This window comes from Hylobates moloch, unplaced genomic scaffold (genome assembly GCF_009828535.3).
Source record: "Hylobates moloch isolate HMO894 unplaced genomic scaffold, HMol_V3 SCAFFOLD_34, whole genome shotgun sequence".
NCBI lineage: Eukaryota > Metazoa > Chordata > Mammalia > Primates > Hylobatidae > Hylobates > Hylobates moloch.
The window spans coordinates 1,035,396-1,052,806 of record NW_026652309.1 but is presented as its reverse complement, the minus strand read 5'-3'; the positions used below and the strand labels follow the sequence as shown (position 1 = coordinate 1,052,806).

General features: G+C 47.6%; 1 long non-coding RNA gene across 1 annotated transcript; it reads right to left on the bottom strand.

The window, feature by feature from the left end:
- Positions 1-932: 932 nt before the first annotated feature.
- LOC116463368 (uncharacterized) lies at positions 933-4,309 on the bottom strand. Its single transcript, XR_004246670.1, has 2 exons — positions 4,251-4,309; positions 933-1,258 (listed from the first exon to the last, which is right to left on the bottom strand). It is a non-coding gene; the product is annotated as an uncharacterized LOC116463368 (long non-coding RNA).
- Positions 4,310-17,411: the final 13,102 nt, after the last annotated feature.

Sequence of the window (17,411 nt, the reverse complement as noted above, 5' to 3'; positions counted from 1 at the left end):
ATTGATTGCTCATTTCCAGCCCAAGGCTGAGCACCCAACCTCCGGCGCTGCCCCTCCCCTTCTGCCACCCACCTCATGCCTATCTGCTGCAGGTGGATTTTTAACTACAAATCCAACACGTATTTGGGAAGCTCCACCTTGAGGTGAGAAGCTCCTTCAGAGTGATGGTGAGTACCTAGACCAGAACGAATCATGTTTTAGAAAATACTAAAGTTTCAGGAAAACTCATGTTGCTATAATTTTAACATAATTTAAAGGCCAAGATGATATTCCTCAACATATAGAACTCAGTTTCTTTTTTTCTTTCTCTCACTCTGGTGGGAAGAATAAGTTGTATACTGACCAAGTGCAAGTCACAGGGGGTAAAGCTGAGACCTCCTCTAGAATTCCTTCTGAAGATCTCACATTTCCTTCCTGTTCTGAAGGAGATCAGTCAGTGCATATCTGTTAAGATAACCCACCCATGTCTTGTGCCGATGTTCTAGGGAGGTCTACCTTCCTCACCTTCCTGGCTGACATTCTGTATTAGGGCCCCACATACATGCTCACACTTTTCTCCACATACACCGAGGCCATGTGGTTGCTTCATTTGTGTGTTAATTTTTTGTAGGTAACTGCTCCAGTCTTCCTCCTGAGCTGTCCCATTTGCTTTATAAGAAAAGGGAGAAAAATTCTAGTTCATGCCAATCATCTTGGAGTTAGTCTCATGAAATAATGTGTGTAGGATGGTAAACCTCAGTCGCAACTTTCAGATTTCTATCACCTTCCGTTTCTTTCCAAACCAAAAGATTATGTGGAGAGGTACAGTGTGTTGTGTGTTTGTGGCAGAAGAACGCAGGAAGCTGTCGATTTACAGGGCACCTTGGGAACCTTCATGCGTCCCCTCCTCGGGTATCTGCAGGGATGTCCATTGTCACCCTGGTTGCTGCAAGTCACATGATCCTACTGAGATCATATTTTCATTTCTATTGCTGAGTAACAAATTGTCCCCAAACTGAGAGGCTTAAGACTATTTTTCTCACAATGTTGTGGGTCAGAAATTTGGGAAGGGCTCAACCAGCCAGTCTCTCATGTTGTTCACACAAAATGTCAGCCAGGACTGCCATCATTTGAAAGCTCAACTGGTCAGATGTTCAGAATGACTGGCTGGCGGTTGACACTGGTCATCGGCTTGGAGTTGAACTGGGCTGGCAGCCAAAGGACTGACATGGGGTCGAATCATGGTGGTTTCAGGATAGTCGAGCTCCGTGCACGGCACCTAAGACGTCAGAGAACAAATGTCTCGCCAGCAAGGAAGAACCATGTTGCCTTGTGGCACCAGGTTTCAAGAGTAACACTGCACCCCTCCAGCATAACCTGTGGTTAAAAATGACCTTGAACCTGCCTGTACTCAAGGGTAGAAAGTAACAAGTTCTCAAAGGACATGTGTTGTGGCAGATATCATTGTGGACACATTTGGAAAATGCAGTCTGCCATGGCTGACCGGGTGTTATTCTAGATCTTTCTGTGCTAACCTCTCTTTGATGAATTACTATAACCTCCATTTAACCACTAGCTTGGAATGTGGGGTCACCTTGTTCCTTGCCCCAGTTCACCCCAATGTAGAATGTTTGCTGGATTTCAACTTAATTGCTTCCTCTATTTCTTCCTTTAGAGACGCCATGACAGACACCCAGTGGTCTATATTCCTTCCCCTTGAGTTTTGTAGGAGCTAGGAATTTAGGAAAGGAACCTTTTGTGACTTCTGAGACGAGTCCTAAAAGGTGGTAGAGCTTGGGGTGCTCCCTCTTAGAGCACAGGCGCCATCCTGTGATGAGGCTGCAGAGGCCACATGAGAAGGCCCTGAGGGTGTTCTTGCTGATAGCTCCACTGCCGTCCCACTGACAGGCAGCACCAATGGCCAGACGTGCAGGAGTGAGGATGGCCACTGATGTTTCCTGCTCCTGCTCTTGAGTTACCTTCAGGTTTAAAGTCCTCAGTTGAAGCTGTAGATGTTACTGTGGAGAGATGAGCTGTTGCCCATCCTGAGTCCTGAGCCAAAGACAGTGAGAGATCAGAAAATGGTTGCTGTTGTTTAAGCCACTAAATTTAGAGATGGTTTATTATGCAGTAATAGTAACTGGAACATCTGCTAACCCATTAGGATAAATACAAAGAAGGCAACATATAGATACATCATAATTAAACTGCCAAAAACCAAAGTCAAAGAGAAAAACATAGAAGGAGCCAGAGAAATTAACATGCTACATACAGGGAATTACAATTCAGAAAACTGATGATTTTATCTCAGAAAAAAATGAAGACCAGAAGACGGGGGAAAAATATTTTTAGACTGTTGAAAACAAAACAAAAACTTGCAGCTCAGAAGTCTGTATCCATTGTGGTATCAAATGATCTGACTTTGGAGAGAGAAAGATCTGATTAGAATCCTAGTTCTATTGCCCTATTTCCAATCCTACAATGTGGCATTAATACAAAAAATATGACGTTAATATACAAAATATGACGCAGGCAAGAATTTACACCTCTGAGCTCCAAGTTTCCATATATTTTCTTTACAAAGAAAAAGTCCTATTGCAGTCATTTGACAGTGCCATTATGACATTCTGTAAACAATAAACATGAAAATGCTTTGTAAACCGAACTAACACAAAGACTTAGTAGAATCTGAAACAGACTTACTCTTGCTTTCCTTTGAGCACACATGAAAGATATGTATACAGTAGGGAAGACTAGAGTTCTAGAGTCAGATGTGTAAGGACTAGATGGCTCTTTTTACTACTTGCTGACGGAGATGACTTATACTGACTGATCATTTATCCTCTTTAAACTTCACTTTTTTATATCAATCAAATAGTAAAGTAATAGAATTACTAGAGAAAGCTGTTGCAAGGGTTAAATGAGATACACAAAGATACTTCACTATGCTTGGTATACAGAGTGGCTCAACAAAGAGTAGGTTTTCTACTTTCGTGAAGTATATATTAAATGTATGTATTCATCATCGATTTGGGAAATGTATAAAAATGAGGCAATAGGATAATTCCCACTGTCCAACATTGGGCAGGTTGTTTATCTCCCTGAACCTTAGTTCCCCAGTTGTGGAAATGAATGTGAAGAGTCAGCACAGGGTGAATGTGAGGCTTGTGGAATGTATATGGCACTCATGTGTGCCCAAACAAAGGAAAGCAAAAGTAAGTCTGTTTCAGATTCTGCTAATTATTTGCATTGGTTCAGTTTACAAAGCATCTTCATATTTATTGTCTGTAGAATGTCATAGTGGTGCTGTCAAATGGCTGCAATGGGACTTTTCCTGAAGAAAATATATGGAAACTGGAGCTCAGAGGTGTAAATCCTTGCCTTGGTCATATTTTACAGGAACAGCTAGATGGTTCCTGCCACTCTGAAGCTCTCTGTCCTGTGTAGACCCTCCCTGTCCACTTCCCTCATGTGATTTTCTATTGTTGGGAGTGGGCTCTATTTACACTGCATCCCAGTAGGTTTTAAGGTGGTATATATGGTATTCAAATTTGCAAATTTGGCCAATTGTGACATCAGAAAATGTTATGGTGTAGCACAGCCACGAGGCTTGGGTTCAAGCCCCAGGTCTACAACTTGGGTGATTTGGGGCAAGAGGCTTAACCTCACTACTCTCAGTTGGTTCCTCATTTGCAGAAGGAGGATAATAGCAAAGTCTAGCTCATAGTGTTATGTGAAGGATTCATGAATTAATACATAAAAAGTGCTCAGCACAGTAGCTGGCATGTCCTCAGTACCACGTGGTGGCTGTTATTTATCTCCAGGAGATTGCAAGCTCCATAAAGGCAGGGATTCTTGTTCATTCTGTTCATTGCTCGGTACACTGTGATGTTCAGTAAATATCTGCTAAAAGTTGCTGAGTAAATTTTGTCCTTAAGTGCCTTCCATATTGCTAATAATAATAAAAAGAACAACACTAACTTCTAAAATAATGTTCAAAGTAACATGATCAATAATACGTGATGCTGTCCTCCTGTCTCTGCCCTGAGCTCAGTTGCCCCATTGGTGCCGGCACTACAGACCCCCCACACTGCAGGATGCCAAGAAACTCATTCTGTTTTCTGTTTCTGCCTCCCCCTGCCCAGCCTGGCCTGACTGGGGAGATACCTATCTCAAGGTGTTTCCACCTGCTTCCCCTTGAAGACGTTGATTTCCTTCTCAAAGTCTCCCACTAGGATAAGCCCCCAAATCATGCTAGTTATGAATCTTACCAGAGTGGGATGGGATGATGCTTTAGGGACAGGGAACCTTCCCCAAACCCTGCAAATCACTCAGTTCCCCTTGAGAAAGAAATGGTTTGATTGGTGGCATTTGTGGAAAGGGGCGGGCAGTGGCGAGTGGCGGGTGCGGTTATTGAGTCACAATGTAGAAGTGAAAACACAGAATTCAAAGTCTAAAATACTTTAAAGCTTCCCTGGACTCACAGGCCTCCCTTCCACTCACAGCCTTTTGAAGTAGCTCTGTGGACTTGCACCAGAGAGATGAAAAGCTGAAATCCAGCTGCCGTTCATTCCTGCTCTGAGATTAGGAAAGGTAGAGCCGAATTTGGGCTACGATACTTGGAAGCTTTTCCCCAGCTGATGGAGGGCTGCCCTGGAGGTGCTCAGCTCCATCTCTGCTGCCCAGGCTGTGAGCAAGAACACCTAAGAAAAGCCAGCAGCCTCCTTCACTCTTCCTCCCCATCCGTTCAGGTACAGGCCACAAGTCTGCAGCATCTCACTACAAATTTAGCACAGAGGCAGTGATCACACGATGATGAAAAAAATAAATAAATAAAAAGAGAGGAAAAAAATCAGCTGCTAGAACAAAAGCCAAACAGAAATGTGTTCCTTAAATTATTAGTAGTGTATTAGAGGTGATTTAGCACTCACATGGCCATTCCTACAACTGCAGAGACCCTGCAACATATCTTATTCCCTTTGTAATGCGGATGGCACTGAGACTGCTCTCCTTTTCTAGGCTTCTGAGCAAATATATTTCATTTGGATGTAATACAGCCAGGAGGGTGATTTCTCCAGATAGCGATTTAAGCAACAGATCAAGCGATGAATTAAGCACCTCATTCCTTCAGATTTTAGGAGATCTGCAGGTGCCAGGGATCCTGCCTCCAGCTTGGGTCCGGGGGAAATTTGGCCAAGATGAAGCCTCTTACTGGCTGCATGAATTCCAACCTCCTTCATTAACATGGTAATTATCTAATTAGTTGATGCTCCCTTCTTGAGTTGAGTAACCTCCTGGGGGGTAAAAATTGCAGGTAGAATCTTAAGGCTATAATAGTGGTATTCTACTCCTTGAAGAGATGTGTTTGATGGGTGTTTTTTCTACAGAACTTGATTCAGTTTAGAATATGAATCAAGGTGAAAACATAACAAATCTAGTAGCAATCAGTAGAATTTCTCTATGGTAGATCTGACTAATTTGAGATTAATTAGCACAAAGCAAGCTAAATCAAACCGACCAGTGCTTAGTGTCTTTATGAGCAAGATCTCAAAAGGGGGCCTTTAAGGTAGTTATTAGCTGGCGGCTCAGAGACTAGCTTTAGGGGGTTTGTGTAGTTCTGCAGACAGGATTGCAAGGCCAGCTGGTATGTGCACTTTTTGGGAGAAAAGAGTCCTTATTTTTTCATCAAATTCTTTACAGAAGAGTGCAGGGCTCCCTGCCGTCTTAGGAGTTACAGAACGTTTAAAAGATGATTTGCGGACAGATTAAAGACTTCGGAAGGAGAGATGACACCAGACCTGGGTCTTGCAGATGCAAACTGCTGTCAAGTGTGAGAGGAGAGGAGGGGGGTCTTATCCACCAGTGGCAGATATGCTGGGCATCCGGGCAGAATGATAAGAACTGTGGCCCTGCAGCCAGTCCCTGCATTTGCACCCTGGGTTTGCCATGAGCTATGTGACCTTAGTCAAGTTTCTCAACCTCTCTGTGCCTCAGCTTCCTTCTTTGAAAAATGGAGATCGTGTTTTGCACGCAGCCCAACACACAGCAAATATTCAGTGACTGCTGCTGCTTTCTACCATGGCTAAAGGTGGTAGTGTGGTTTTCCTTCCAGGTTTTGTATGCTTCAATTCCCTAACTGTTCCTGCATTACTTAACAGTTGATGACGTGTGGGGCCAAGCTCTTGGCACACGTGAGCACAGTGGATATTCAAGGAGCGTTAACTCGGGTCCATTTTTCTTTCTGTCAAATACAGCCTCCTGGTAAAAGAGCCAGTCAGGATGCCTGGAGGAGCCCAGATTTCAAATCTGATGAAGGCTGCAGTTCTATAAATTCCTTCCCTCTTTTGTGCTGATGGCAATGACTTTTATATGTATTTTCATGTCTTTCTTTCCAGAGACAAATTTTGTGGTCTGCCACTGAATCCGCTTCCTAAAATGTAGCTTGGAGATTTTATTTGAGATAAACTATCGTGTGAATAAAGATAGATACTATATTTTAATCTGGGAGCATTCCATTTGGAACCTTTTTTTTTAAAGTCAACATTAGTGGTGCCATCATTCAAAGGATATGGACGTTTGGGGGAAATTTACGTCCAGCTGTGACTGAGAACCTTTTGCCAGGATAATATTATCTGTTTCTCTGAAAATGACAATGGCTATGGACATAAAGCATGATCTCGGATTGCAGTCCCGAGATCAGGAAGGTCCATTTCAACACATCTCCTGGTCCCTGTGGCAAAAGCTACAATGCTGGTATGCTCGCATGGCAGGGTCTCTGCCTTGCAGGTGACACGTGTCCATCTGAGAATAGTAAAGGAGGTTCATTTGTTCATGTGCTGGTGGTGCTGAGGAGTTTCACAGAGGCTGGAAAACAGGCGCTGGCAATTGATTCCCCCCAGAGCCCTCCGTTTCACATTGACCCACCCCAGAGACCATGGGAGATGATCACGGGAGAGGAAGGTGAACATGCATCAGTGGAGCGGGAGAGTGACGGGGTGAAGAAACAGGAAACTGCGATCGCTGTGGGATGTTGCCCTTTTTTCATGACCACAAAGATGCAAAATGCTGAGCCTTGTTATTTCTGGCCCAGGTAGGCATTGGTGCTTCCATTTAATCAGCATGTCATAGAATCAGATTATTGACCATGGGTTGGGTCCGCACCAAAGCCCCTGAGCGCCTAAGCCCGGGGGAGCCCTAAGCTCTCCTTGTCTGAGAGTCCTGAGGGAGGCACCCTAGGAGCCCCTGCAGGGTTCTAGGGGCCAATTGACCTCACAGCTTCTAGGGAGAAAATGCCCGTAACAATACTTTCTTTCTCATCTGTGCAATATGCAATAAATTCCTCTACCCACAAACTGAAACGTGAACAACTGCTTTAAGTATCACAAAGCAGTCCATGACACCCTAAAAAGATGCTGTTTCAGGAAAGTAACAAAATTGCCTGTTCTCCGTGCCTCACCCCTTTTACGGACTTTCACTTCTCCGTGGTAATAGGGTGGGGGGTGATGAACAAAGCGAGACCACACCAGAGGCTGTGTGATTTGTGGAAACTTTGAATAACTCTTTCTATCCCAGGCCCCTTCCAGTGAAAGTCCATTTTATGATTTGTACAAACCAACATTGTTTTGCAGGGGGGCATGTCAACACCCCGAAGGGCTGAAACTGACCCAGAAGTCAAATTAGCTGGAATTTAATCTATAAAATGGATTCATTTACACCTCATTAGAACATAAAAGCAAATCCGAGTTCACACGGGGAGGTGGGGGAGGGCAAGGCAGTACTAATAGAAGAAAAGATTTCGGCTGAAAATGTGTTTTGAAAACAAGGTGTTAGATGATAAGATATGGCAAAAAAAAAGCAAATGGAGAATCCACAAACACGTATGGGTTAACTCTATTCCAGCACACTGGGCCTGTGAGAAACAGATTGAGCTTGCACCTTCCAGGTTGTTGTGATCCATGGGAGAGCAGATGCGCAAACAAAGGAAGGTAAGGGGGCTGGTGTCACCTGAGGATGAGGAGAAGTCTGAGCAGAGGCAGGAGAGAGCCTCTCTGATTAGCGAGGCAGAGATGGAATCTGGGAGCCTGGCATCATGGGGAGCCTAGGGCATAAACAAGATGCTGTTCAGCTGTGTCTGTGTTCACAGAAGCACCAAGACGGGTACCAGGGTGTAGATGCCAAGGACGGAGAGCATTTGAAGAAGGCATGGACAGTTGGCAGAGGCAACTGAGGTGCTGAGTGGGAGCAGATGAGAGGGGCGCTGGGATGGAGGGGCACCTTAGGGCTCTGAGAGACTGGCTTTGAGGGCACTAGCCCTGCAGCATCTTCTGTGGGTTACAATACAAGCCAAGTGGTATCTCCTTTAAAAAGGTGGCCAGATTCCTGATGGCATCCCTTCAAAGTATACATCCATGGCAGGGATGAGTCAGCACCCAGGCTTGCTGGACATGGAATCAAGCCACAGAGCCTGGCCAGGTAGTGCCATGTGAGTGTCAGCAGGAAGCCTCTCTCTTATGGTATACCTGGGCATTTCCTGTGTCTCCCTGAAATGTTTTCTGAACAACTTCTGAAATGTCAGTGTTTCTCTAAAAGAAAGCAAGGAACCTCTGTAAACACTCTTTTTTTTTTTTCCTTTTGAGATGAGATCTCACTCTTGTCTCCCAGGCTAGAGTGCAGTGACTCCATAACAGCTCACTATAGATAGCCTCAACCTCCAGGGTTCAAGCAATCCTCCCATCTCACCCTCTGGACTAGCTGGGACTACAGGCATGTGCTACCAGGCCTGGTTAAATTTTTTTCTTTTTTTGTAGAGACGGGTCTCCTTATGTTGCCCAGGCTGGCCTTGAACTCCTGAGCTCAAGCAATCCTTCCACCTCAGCCTCCCAAACTACTGGGCTTACAGGCATAGGCCACTGTGATTCTTAAACCCGCCCATCTCTGCCTACTCCTCTCCCCAGACCACAGCTCTTTAGGACTAACTCCTATTTAGAAAGCAGAGAGAAGAGTCTGACAATTAAAAGTGTTTTGTTTGTTGGGTGATGAATTTCCAGTGCCTCCATCTACGGTGTAGCACTTAATCGTTACTTTTCGTGATATTGTGACTAACCATCCTGGCCATGAGAACCAGGCTGTCTCTCTTTGATGTACGGTGAGGATGCTGGAGTTGTTTTGCTAGGGCTGAAAATCCTGTGTGCCTCTAGATGTTAGATTTCCCTTGGAAAAAGGCTCTTATGGGGCCAGGACAAAGAGAATTTTTTATGCTTCTGTGAGGAGATGCCAAAAAATATATAAGAACAACAACAAAAAATCCGCCATCAAATTTACTCCTTAAGTTTACTGACAGCCTGTCACAATGAAATAAAACCTTGATATTCACTTTGTGGACTTAATTTAAAATGACTTAGTTGAAGAAAGCAGCCACTTGCTTTGAACTACCTGCAATCCGAACACAAAACTCGTCATGAGAATGTGGAAGGAGGCTGCCAGATGCTGCTGGCTGCCTTCCAGCGCCCACTTACCCTTCTGTCTCTCCTGACACAGCTCCGTCGTGTTTGGTCCCCAGACCTGAGGTCCCTGTGCTGCCACCGAAGCTGGCCATGCTAGTTCCAATGGTGGCCTTGGTTTAGAAAATGCAAAGAAGATCTCTGCAGGTCAAACAGCGATAAGGAAAGGTTAGCAGTGAGAATTCATCAGACAAGAAGCCGCCTGAGTTTTGGCACAAGGAGGCCACGTTCACACTCTGCTTTTGACTGTGCTGCTTGTCCAGGCACAGAGATGCTGTGGCTGAGTGTCTTGCTGGTGGAGGCTGCACATGGAGTCCTGTGGGAGGTGGAGTCAGTACGGGCAGATGATGTCAGATGTGAAGCGTGCCCACCTGCTGGACTTCCAGGAGGACTAGGCAGATAACTGCCCTGGTGTTTCAGGCACTTTGAGCTGGGGGTTCCATTGTTTGTCCGTGAGAGAGTCCCTGGATGCCAAGAGCTTTAGAGCATCTTATTACTTACATTGGAGTTGGGACCAAAGGGATTTAAAGGAGGCCACAGTCAGCTGTTCTCGGCATCTGAAGCCCATGACTTGCATCTTTTCCAGAGTCAGCATCCCAGGCTGCGAGGCCAGCCAGGCATCCCCGGCATTCTCCCCGTCCTGCCCAGGAGAAAGGGCCCTGCGCCTGCATGACACTCCCTCTTCCATCGTCCGTGTTGCAGCCCCTCCAAGCTGGTTAATGGAGAAAAGGAATTTCAGAGGCTTAGGGGCTTGCTGCTTTGCCGGCATTTCTGAAAGGCTTCAGAGCAACTTAAAGGATTTTCACAACAACAGCAGTGCTTATTGAATGATCTTGTGCTTTTACCAAGGCAGTGCAAAGCCCTCCACATGCGTCCCAGCACCCTGGTTACGCTTCAGACAGCCCTGTGATGCGGGCCCCTGAGCCCTCCCTGCCGTATGAATGAGGAAACGTGCCCGAGAGGGTCCTGGCCTAAGGGGCAGCCTCTGGACTCACACCCAGGTATTCCTCCTGTGCTCCTCAGGTGCTGTCATGGCAGCTGCTCTGTGGTCTCAGCAGTGCCTGCCCCGGCATGGCCGAGTTGGGCAGAAGTGCTGGAGCGGAGGTTTGCCTTATGTATGGCTGCCTCAGCCAGACCCACACATGACTCTGGAAGATTGTGTGGTGCTCCTGTGCTGTGCACCATGGCGTCTTCAATGTTACCAGCAATCTGAAATTATATTTTCTAAGGTCAGCAGGGCACAGCACACCCAGGAAGCATCTGATACTTTTGGAGAAATCTGGTTTGATGATTATTAGAATTGCAAGAGTAGCTGTCTTTTAGTAAGTTTCCCCCCACTCCCATCAGCAAAGTGATAAGCACTTTCCTTCATCATCTTACTTCTTCCTCTCACCAATGCTATACAGCGGGAATCGGTGTCTCCATATCCCAAGGGAGAACACGAAAGGTCAGAGAGGTTATGTTCAAGGTTACACAGCTTGAATATTGCAGGCTCAAGATTTGAGCCCAGATCTCTCTGAACGTCAGAAAAGCCTGGACTCTTCACCATTACTGTATTTATTTAGACAAATACAGTTGTATGTATTGATAGTGGACAAAGTATTTCTATCTGTGTATAACATTGTGGGATGAGCAAGCCCAGGTGACTGACATGGGCATTACCTTACACATGTATCTTTGTGTGTGGCTGTCTAGTGAGAACACTTACCTACTCTTAGCAATTTGCAAGTATCCAATACATTGTTATTCACCACAATCACCATGTTGTGGGATAACTCCCCGAGCTTCTCCGCACCCACCCCCCTATCTAAATGACACTTTGGGTCCTTTCAACATCACCCTTATTTCTCTCCCCTATCTCTAGACCTACAATCTGCTCACATCGGTGAAGTGAAAGCACCTGCAGGATTGAATTTATCCAGTAGGTTAGGACCCTGCATGCTCACAGAACTGCCCTACCCATCCTGCCTCCCCACCTGGCTCTGCCTCCTAAGTGGATAGATACATGCCGTTCTAAAGTTGGCCAAGCTCTATAGTCTCCTTGGGAAAATAGCAGCCTTAGAACATGGGACAGCCCTGTACTCACAGACTGATGTCGTAGACTAAGACAACCAAGGCAACAGAGGATTCTCAAGAAGGTAGTGGAGGGGACAAATAACTTCTACCTCAGGAGATCAAAACACTGGTCACTATTCTGCTGGCTTGCACTGATGTTTACTCACCATGACATATTACTGAAAGGCTTTTAATGTCAGTCATTTCAATCACAAATCCTTACAAAATAAGCAAAGTGTTACTCTTTCTCCGTGAACAGAATACAGAGATTCCTCCTAAAATCACCCCAAGCTCAACCCTGACCTCACCTGCTTTAATTACGTGTGAAGTAAGTCAAACTCCTTTGCAACAAGCAGGCATTCATTATCTATAATTCCTATTTTATAACTTTTTTGTTTGATCTATCCCAGAATTCATTCTGAAGAAATTCAACAGAATAAATGATCATTTTCCCCGACCACTTGACTGCTGCTTTGAATACGTAATGTGGCTACACATGTATATTATTTATGAAAAATTGATTGCTGTAACATCTCAATATTCCTTTCATGCCCTGTGAATGTGGACTTAATACATTTCCTCTGAAACCCATGGCTGGCCTGCAGTACGTGACAATGCCTTGGAGAGGCGAATGGATTTATTGGTTTGGGCAGCCTGTCGTCGGCGCGGAAATTAGGGAATTCCTGCGGACAGTCGGCTCCCGCCTGCACGTCAGGAGCTTCAGCTGGCATGGGGCGTGATAATTCTGCTGGTCCATAGGGCAGCCCTCAGTAAATCTGGAGGACAATATAGACCAGCATCCCAGCCGCGTTTCTCTAAGGACCATGCCCATGAGGGAGAGCCGGGATGCAGGGATGCCGGGATGCCGGGATGCCGGGATGCACACTTTCTCTAGCTTTGACTCTGACACGAGCCCTGCCGGGTAAGTATTGGATTCCTCCAGATGCAGATCTTGAAATGACTGGGACAGACCCAAGTAGTTTCCTTAGGAGGCGATTCCAGGCAGAAGTGGGAGAGGCGTGTGGAAATGAGACAGGGAGGCCACAGGGGCCGTGGGGAAGTACCACTGGGTGCTCTGGGACCAGATCCTCCCTGCAGGGGAAGGAGCCCATGTGTGAGCCCCTGTGTACATCTTCCGTCTCCCACGTGTCACTGCAGGGGCGCGCACAGAGCCTGGGGTCCCTCCGCATTCCCCGCTGTGATGGTGGGGTGGGAGGAAGCCCAAGAGGCTGGGAGTCCCGGAGACCCATAGAGGACGGAAAAGGGCATGAACTGGACCAGTGAATACTGCGGGGACAGCGTCTGCAGCAGGGAGGCGTTCCTGAGAGTTTACAAGTCCCTCATCGCCCCGTCCCTCATGGCACACCCAGAGCCTGGGAGTCAAGCCAGAGTGGCTGTGCAAAGCCATGCCTGGAATCACTGTTGCTGTTTCTCTGGATTCCAGATGAAAATGATGTACAGGCAGGAGTAAGACTCGGGGCAGGAGAATGGTTTGAGGACACAAAGTCCTGGTGTCCTGCGGAACAACAAGATCTGGCCAACTGCTTTGCCTACGAGAACCTTCTGAAGAGCAATGCTGGTGTTGGATGTATGAGAGATCGACGAATCGTGAATAAGATGCACAGCAAGTAAAACAGAATGAAAACAGCCACGAGGGAGCTGTCCCCGCACCTCCACCACAATGGCAAGGGCAGCAGTGAACCCAGCAAGGATCCTCTGCCTGCAGTGACTGCTCAGAGACTTGCGGCTGCCTCTGTCTGAAGGTCTGGCTACTGGAGGAGTTCTAGGATGGGGCGGGGGTCCAGGATCAGGTCGAGCATTCCTCACTGCTGGCCCAGGCATGAGGTAGCTCACACTTCTGCAGCCTGGAAAAAGAGTGGATTTGGGCTGTGCACATCCCTGGTGCCCAAAGCGTGGCCAGAAAGACAGCCTCTGTATCACCTGGGAGCCTGTTAGGAATCAGTCTCTGGTAGAGTCCCGGATCGGATGACTGCAAATGTATATGTTAATGAGGCCCCCAGGTGCTTCATGCACACGTGACAGTTTGAGAGACAGGGCACTGGCTACAGCTTCTGGCCCAGCTCTGGGTCTCTGGGGACTGAGTCAAGAGGGGCCCGCATGGGCTCGGCGTTTCCCGTGGGCCTCACACGGCCTTGTTTCATTTCATTCACTAAACGACAGCGCTTGGCAGGGGCACCACCGTCCTCCTCTTACAGATGAGCTCAGAGCTGCCTCGTGATGCACTCAGATGTGTTCTGCAGCAGTCGGTGTGGACATAGGGCAACTGCCTCTGGAGTGCACCCAACTCACACCGGCCTCTCCTGCCCTCGGTCCCATGGGAGGCCCAAATGGCCCTGTCCAAAGAGTGACCCCAGGCCACAGAGCAGCCCAATCTTGTCCAATTTGGATGATTCTAGGAAGACTTCCAAACAAGAAAAAAAAAAGTTTCGAGCCCAAACTGAAGGAGATGGCAAAAGACACAAAGTAATGAAGTGGGAGCCAAAATGGTTTGCTTTTCCTCTGCTGAACATTTTTCATTTGGTATCAGATGCTCTTTAAAGGTCAAATGTTACTATTGTTCATTTCCTCCTCAGTTAGCTAATCAAGTATTATGCAGTGGCTTAAGGTCACAAGCGTGAGTTACTGATGAAAATAAAAGCCTGTTCTTGATTTTGTAAGGGAAACACGTGATTTGAGTACACGCCTGTAGAAACAACTTTCTGTTCAGGGCAAGCATGTTCCGCACGTATTTGAATTTGGGCAGATGATGTTATCTCAGGTCAAGGATTTTGAGCGCAATCTCTGAACACTATGTACAAGGGCCACCTTCACCATTGCCAGTCTAGGTGGGACAGTATTGATAGGAAAGGCAGTCGTTTGCATCCTGACCACAGCAGACACTGAGTTCTGCAAAAGGACCAATAACCTGCCTCAGTTTTCCCTCCTGTACAATGGGGATTATGAGCTGCCTGCCAGCACTGGAGCGAGGGGTAGGTGGGATAGGATGGTGCAAAGTGCCTGCCACATGTTTTCCCAGACTGAGTTCGATAAAATAGTAGATTAGGAAAAAAAAGGCTGGAATAACTACCCATAATTGTGAGCCTCCTTCATGCTAGGGGCATCATAAAACTTCTCTAATGAAACCCTCACAGTCACCAGCAAGGAGGAGGCTGTATTCCCAATTCAACAGGAGAGAAAACTGTCGATCAGAGAGGTTAAGGGACTTACATGGGATTGCAGAGCTGCTGAGTCCCAGCATTTCCTGGTCTGACATCATCCTGGTCCTAAAGCATTGGCAGCCTCACCTCTGGCCCGCCCCACGGTGGCTGTATGAGAAGAAATAGCCTCTGTGTCTTAGTTCCTGTCCCAAAGGGAGGTTTCGTGTGCTGAGCTAATGGCGCAAGGCCACAGTAGCTTGGAGGACTGAATTAAAACCCCGGGTGGGGTCTGCTGGGTGCTGGGCAAATGATGGGGAAGGGGAGCTCTGGGTACAGGGTTCCACTTTTGCCCAAAACTCACCACCTTCCATTTCCATTCACCATCGTAGGATTTCTTTGGACATAAGAGAGAACCCACTCCAAGCAGTTTAACCAAAAAGGGGAGGGGAAGCATTCAGAAAACTCAGGGGACCCAGTTTCAGAGAGCAGAGCCACATCCCTTGGGAGCTGGGAGCAGAAGAGGAAGCAGGTGTGGGGGTGGGCTGGGGTGAGCAGGGAGGGCCAAGGTGGCTCTTCTGTCAATGTTGCTTTACCCAGTATGGGCTCCTCGCTCCCTCCCATCTTCCCCCTTCCCCTCCCCCTCCCCACTCTCCCTTTCTACTGCAGGTGGTGAAGGTGGGACAGCCTTCATCCATACAGTTAGCAAAGGTGGGGAACTGGGGGCTGGGGAGGAATATTCCACCTGAGGGAGGGGTGAGGAAAGGAGGACAGGGGAAAGATTTGCAAGACATGGTGGTCTATGGATTAGATTCTAACAAGAGGGATTTCAGGAATAAATGATGTAAGAATTCAATGAGAAAGTATGCTTGGGTAAGGCAGAGCCTTGGAGGGAGCTGGGGACTGGGGAGCAGGAATGAATGCCAGTTATGGGGACGGGGCTTCTCCCAGGGGTGCCTCGTCCACCCTCCTTCCTTTCATGGCCACCCTCCTCTGAAGTGGGTGGATTGCACTTTTCCATCTTAGGCAACACGCTGTGCAAATACAGCTTTAAGCTGCTTTCCAATGAGGCTCTGCAGAAAGGCGTCCCCCGAGAAAGGCAAAGCCATCAGAGGACAGCTGAGGGCTGGAGGCCGTTCGGAACTGCTGCTTCCGCCCCTGGCCAGGGCTCCCCCTCCAAGCCCTGCATCGTCTCTCTGCTCTGTCCAGAGACACACCTCCAGGGGTTGCTCTTGTTTCCTCCCCTTTTCTTTGGAATTCTCCTAAATCAGCCCTGTGTCCCCCTCAGCCCTTGATCCCAGGCACGAGTAGCTCCTGGGATTTCCACATTCCCAGATCCAGGAATCAATGCATCCTCATCTTCTCATGTCCTTGCAGCCCTGGATGGGCATCAGCTCCCACCTTCTCCCTGAAGTGTTTTCTCACTGGGTTTCTGGAACATTCTGCCTTTGCTCTTCTCCCATCTCCCAGGAGCAGGCAGAGGTGTGGTCCTTGGGCCTCTTTCCTCCCCCAGGTACCCCTGCTAGATGACCTCATCTGCGTCATGGATTCCTATTTCATTCCAGGGACCTCCTCCCTGGTCTCCCAAGGTGCATTTCTGGCCACCTCCTTGGCAACTGCGTTGGAGAGGATAACAGGCTTCTCCCTAATGGGCACTTCCAGCCTTGCCCCGGCCAGCACTTCCAGCATTGCCTTTCTTCTGGGTGCTCAGATCAGAACTTTCAAGCGTCTTTTCTTCCAAGCTTGGCTTCTGTGTTAGGAAGTCTCGCCAGCTCTATCTTCCAACCAGGGGCACTTCCAGCACCTCCACCACCGTCGCCAGGGGCCGAGCCACCATGCTGTTATCTGAAGGACTGCGTGGCCCACCCAACTGGGCCCCCTGCTTCCGGGCTTCTTCTCCTGCAGGAACACAGTGAACCTGTAGCCTTGATTCCGCTTGATCAAAGCTCAGCGGCCTCCCATCCATTTGACTGGAAGTGTCCGCTCAGTGGCTGACATGGCTCCGACCTTACCTCCTCCCCTCAGCCACAGGGCCACACAGCCTGCCCTTCCTGCTGTCTCCTGAATGTGTCAGGCCAGCTCTGACCCAGAACATCTGCAGCTCCCTCTGCCCTCTTCGGGCAGTGCTCCTCAGAAAAGTCTGCACGGCTTACTGCCTGCCTCCTTCCTGCCTTCCCCCAAAGGGGTCTTCCTCTCCAGGAGACTCTGAGCAATGCATTTAAAATTGTGGCACCTTCTTGTCTACTCATCATCCACGACGTATTCTCCCTGTGACACGTGCTCATCTAAGGATGTGCTAATGATTTATTCATGTGTTTGTTTACTTGTGCATTCATTTATTATCTGTCTTCCATCACCAGAATGCAAGTGTTATGAGGGCACGACTTTTGTACTTGTTGTTCTCCAGAATCGCTGCTTGGCTAGGATTGAGCACTTAGCTCAATAAGTGTTTGTTGAATGACTGAATAAAAGCAGCCCTGGCAGAGAGAATGTGGGTGATGCTAATGTGACAAGCCTGATGTTCTTTGTTTCAGGAGTTCTTTTGATGTGGAGAAATAGAGATATGTTCTCATAATTTGAGGTTTTTTGGTCATATGATTGTCTTTTCTGTAAAAATGGGAGTTGTCGGAATAAACAGAGAGGCAGACTGATTTTCCCAGAGGGAGTAGGAAGTCCTGTGGGTTATGGGAGATCCAGCAGAGGCAGCTGGGGGCAGGGCTGT